The 4,541-nt window shown below is 45.7% G+C and overlaps 1 long non-coding RNA gene across 1 annotated transcript; it reads right to left on the reverse strand.

The window, feature by feature from the left end:
- Positions 1-1,105: 1,105 nt before the first annotated feature.
- On the reverse strand, positions 1,106-4,298 carry LOC149452318 (uncharacterized). Its single transcript, XR_016314893.1, has 2 exons — positions 3,873-4,298; positions 1,106-1,446 (listed from the first exon to the last, which is right to left on the reverse strand). It is a non-coding gene; the product is annotated as an uncharacterized LOC149452318 (long non-coding RNA).
- Positions 4,299-4,541: the final 243 nt, after the last annotated feature.

Here is a 4,541-nt window from a genome sequence, read left to right on the forward strand (position 1 = left end):
ATTACAATCAGTGTGTCCTCTGCAGAGCATTGTAATCATTGTGTCCCCTGCAGAGCATTGCAATCAGTGCTTCCCCTGCAGAGCATTGCAATCAGTGAGTCCCCCGCAGAGCATTGAGATCAGTGCATCCCTTGCAGAGCATTGTAATCATTGTGTCCACTGCAGAGCATTGTGATCAGTGCGTCCCCTGCAGAGCGTTGCGATCAGTGCATCCCCTTCAGAGCATTGCGATCAGTGCGTCCTCTTCAGAGAATTGCAATCAGTGCGTCCCCTGCAGAGCATTGCAATCATTGCGTCCCCTGCAGAGCATTGCGATCAGTGCATCCCCTGGTCTGTGCGATGGCATGGACCCGCCATTATGGAGCTGGAGGAAGTAAATTCAGGACTGATGATGTCCTGCACTGGGCTCCATTGAGATCTACATGGTAGCAGATGGGATGTGTAGTCTTCCTTCCACAGAGTCTGACAATGGGTCCAAGGATTTCATCCCCATACCTAATGGCAGTCAGGGTGCCATTGTCTATCCTGTAGAGGTCTGTGTGTCCCTCCATGGATATGCCTCCCCAGACCATCACTGACCCACCACCAGAACGGTCATACTGAACCATGTTACAGGCAGCAGAACGTTCTCCACGGCTTCTCCAGACCCTTTCACGTCTGTCACATGTGCTCAGGGGGAACCTGCTCTCATCTGTGAAAAGCACAGGGCGCCAGTGGTGGACCTGCCAATTCTGGTGTTCAATGGCAAATGCCAATCCAGCTCTATGGTGCCGGGCAGTGAGCACAGGGGCCACTAGAGGACATCGGGCCCTCAGGCCACCCTCATGAAGTCTGTTTCTGATTGGTCAGAGACATTCACACCAGTGGCCTGCTGGAGGTCATTTTGTAGGTCATTTTGTTCCTCCTTGCACAAAGGAGCAGATACCGGTCCTGCTGATGTCTATGGACACACACAGCCCGGCTCTGGAGTGAAAATGCAGAGGTGACGTCATAGGACTCGGTTTGTTGCAGGAGGCATCCAGAGGAGGAGAATCTGTCGGTGATGATGGAGGACTCCAGAAGAGGAGGTAAGTGACCTTCCTATGGAATGGAATGACACAAAACAGGGAAGTATAACGACTTTATTATTTTCTTGTTTAACCTTTAGTTTTAATTTAAAGGGGAAACAGAAGAGCCAGAATATTCCGGATACGAAGGCTGAGGGGCGGAACTTCGTTCTCTTTGGATCTTTCCGGTGAGGTTCCTATAGCTGTGCTGCCAGTAAGGAAATCCGATAAATCTGCAGCCTGATGGGGAACCCGTCCTTGTGCCTAATGCCTGGAGGGATTCCTCGTCTGCTCACAGGAAACAGGATTCACCTTCCAGCCAGAAGACAGAGAAGAGTCAATAAACGCAACACTTTGTGCCAGAAACTCCGAATAAATCTTCCATGGATATAGAAAAATCCTGAAAAATAAATACAGAAATCCTGAATAATATTCATAATATATAAATACTAATAATAGAAACCCTGAATACTAATAATAGAAACCCTGAATACTAATAATAGAAACCCTGAATACTAATAATAGAAACCCTGAATACTAATAATAGAAACCCTGAATACTACTACTATTACTACTATAATAAATGAATAATAATACTAATAATAATAATACCATAAATCCTGAATATAATGATAATAATAATAGAAACCCTGAATAATATTAATAATATAAATCCTATATAAGAAGAAACCTTTCCGTGTTTGGAGATTACATTTCTTTTCCTCCAGCCGAGTCCTATGACGTCACCTCTGCATTTTCACTCCAGAGCCGGGCTGTGTGTGTCCATAGACACACACAGCGCTGGTAAGTCACGTCCCCCCCACCACTCCTTCCTCACAGGGGTGTGACTGACAGCAGAAGGAGCCTATGGCCGCTGGCCTGAGTTTCTGCTGCGAGTCCCGGAGTGGAGTTGGAGCCAGGTGAGTGTTCAGGCACAGAGGAGGGCAGGACAGGTATTGGGGTGCCTTTCACCTGAAGTGTTCATTCACCCTGGAATGCGGTGCGGGGGGGAAAATTCGATCTTTATCTGCTCAGCGTTTCACCAGTAAAATTTGTCTTTCTTTTCAGTATGTTATAAATCATTAAAGGTCACCAACACATCGAACTCAGAAATAGGAAGATAGAAGTTTCCCGGAAGACATTTGTGAGGAAGCTCCTTGTCATTAGATGAGGGTTCTGATCCCGCGAGGAGCGGAGAGATGATGGCCGGCTACATTGTATCATTTCAGGAACAGACACTAATATATCGATGTAACATCCATCAGCCTTCAATTAGTTGGTTATTATTATTTATGTTCAGGTTAGGGTATTTATTATTATTATTATTATTATTATTATTATTAATGGTTTATTTAAATTTTGTTTAATGTTAGGGGGTTAAGGTTATTGGTTATTTATTTATTATATATTATTCATTTATATTTTATATTTTTTTTTATGGATATTTTTATTTATTTGTGTATTTATTTTATATATTTTACATTTATTTGTCCGTTTTTTATTTTTATTATTATGATTATGATTAGTAGTAGTATTGTTATTAACACCCTAACAATAAATAAACTCCTAATTCCTAATCCTAACCCAACCTTAACTCTAACTCCCACCCGAACAAAAAAAAAATTATAATAATAATAATAATAAAAAATGAATAAAATAAACTAAATAAAAACGGAAAAGCTAAAAAAGCTAAGAAACCCAGCAACAAATGATATTATTATTATTATTATTATTATTATACAGGATTTATGGCGCCAACGCTCAGCGCTTTACAACATAGCGGGAGACAATACAGCAACAATACAGATCAATACAAGAGGGATAGGAGGGCCTGATCCTGGGAGCTTACAATCTAAGAGGGAGGGGCCTGATCCTGGGAGCTTACAATCTAAGAGGGAGGGGCCTGATCCTGGGAGCTTACAATCTAAGAGGGAGGGGCCTGATCCTGGGAGCTTACAATCTAAGAGGGAGGGGCTGATCCTGGGAGCTTACAATCTAAGAGCGAGGGGCTGATCCTGGGAGCTTACAATCTAAGAGGGAGGGGCTGATCCTGGGAGCTTACAATCTAGGAGGGAGGGGCTGATCCTGGGAGCTTACAGTCTAAGAGGGAGGCCCTGATCCTTGGAGCTTACAGTCTAAGAGGGAGGGGCTGATCCTGGGAGCTTACAATCTAAGAGGGAGGGCCTGATCCTGGGAGCTTACAATCTAAGAGGGAGGGGCTGATCCTGGGAGCTTACAATCTAAGAGGGAGGGGCTGATCCTGGGAGCTTACAATCTAAGAGGGAGGGCCTGATCCTGGGAGCTTACAATCTAAGAGGGAGGGGCTGATCCTGGGAGCTTACAATCTAAGAGGGAGTGGCTGATCCTAGGAGCTTACAATCTAAGAGGGAGGGGCTGATCCTGGGAGCTTACAATCTAAGAGGGAGGGGCTGATCCTGGGAGCTTACAATCTAAGAGGGAGGGGCCTGATCCTGGCAGTTTACAATCTAAGAGGGAGGGGCTAGTGGTACAAAAGGTAGTAACTGTGGGGGATGGACTGGCAGGAGGAGTAGAAGATTCCATTATTCGCTGAGGGCAGGATAGGCTTCCCTGAAGAGATCGGTTTTCAGAGATCACCTGAAAGTGGGCAGAGTAGGCGATAGTCGGATAGATTGGGGTAGAGAGTTCCAGAGGATGGGGGGGCTCTGGAGAAGTCCTGGAGATGAACATGGGAGGAGGAGACAAGGGAGCTAGAGAGCAGGAGGTCATGGGAGGAGCGGAGAGGACGGTTTGGGTGATATTTGGAGACAGGAGTTGGCAGAGTTGGAATGTAGCCGGGTTGTTCACATTAATGGGGATGGTAAAATCACCAGGAATGATGGTGGATATTTCAGAGGAGAATGTGGGGTAGCCAGGCAGAGAAGCCATGAAGAAAGCATGACACCAGTCCATGAGATCACTGAAATGGGAGAAAACAGCCGAATACAGTGAGTTGGTTGGTAAGTAGACCTTTCCCTGCAGATACGACTTCTCTGGAGAACATGTTCTGAGGCCGATATCCCGAGTGGAGTTATTGGCTCTCAGGATTTATCTTGTCTTCATTTGTTCAGTTCCTCTTCTAGATTCTCTAATATGGCTCAGAGGAGGGAGAAGGAGATGACAGCTGACAGACCGGATGAGTGTTCCGGGAAATGTAGGCCCGGAGCCGAAAAAAATAGATGAAGCGCAGGGACGACATGACTGGGGGAATGGAGGGACAACATATAGGGTTGAAAGAAGGGTAGGAAGTTTGGGGATTATGGCTTACCTGATTGGATGGGGATGTTGGGGAGGGTTCACGGGGAGGAAAAGGAGGGTCCGACCTCAGGAAGTCCAGTGGGGAAGTTGGAAGAATCTTCCCACCTTCCCTCCCCTTCCTGCCTTGGTTTGGATTGTCACGGCGGCCTTGGCGGTGGTTTGTTTTTGGAGGAGGAAATAATTCTGTATGGAGACAGATTCGGGACAAATCCGTGGTAT

Source organism: Staurois parvus, unplaced genomic scaffold (assembly GCF_062004578.1).
Source record: "Staurois parvus isolate SC_StPar_1 unplaced genomic scaffold, SC_StPar_1.0 ptg000480l, whole genome shotgun sequence".
Lineage (NCBI taxonomy): Eukaryota > Metazoa > Chordata > Amphibia > Anura > Ranidae > Staurois > Staurois parvus.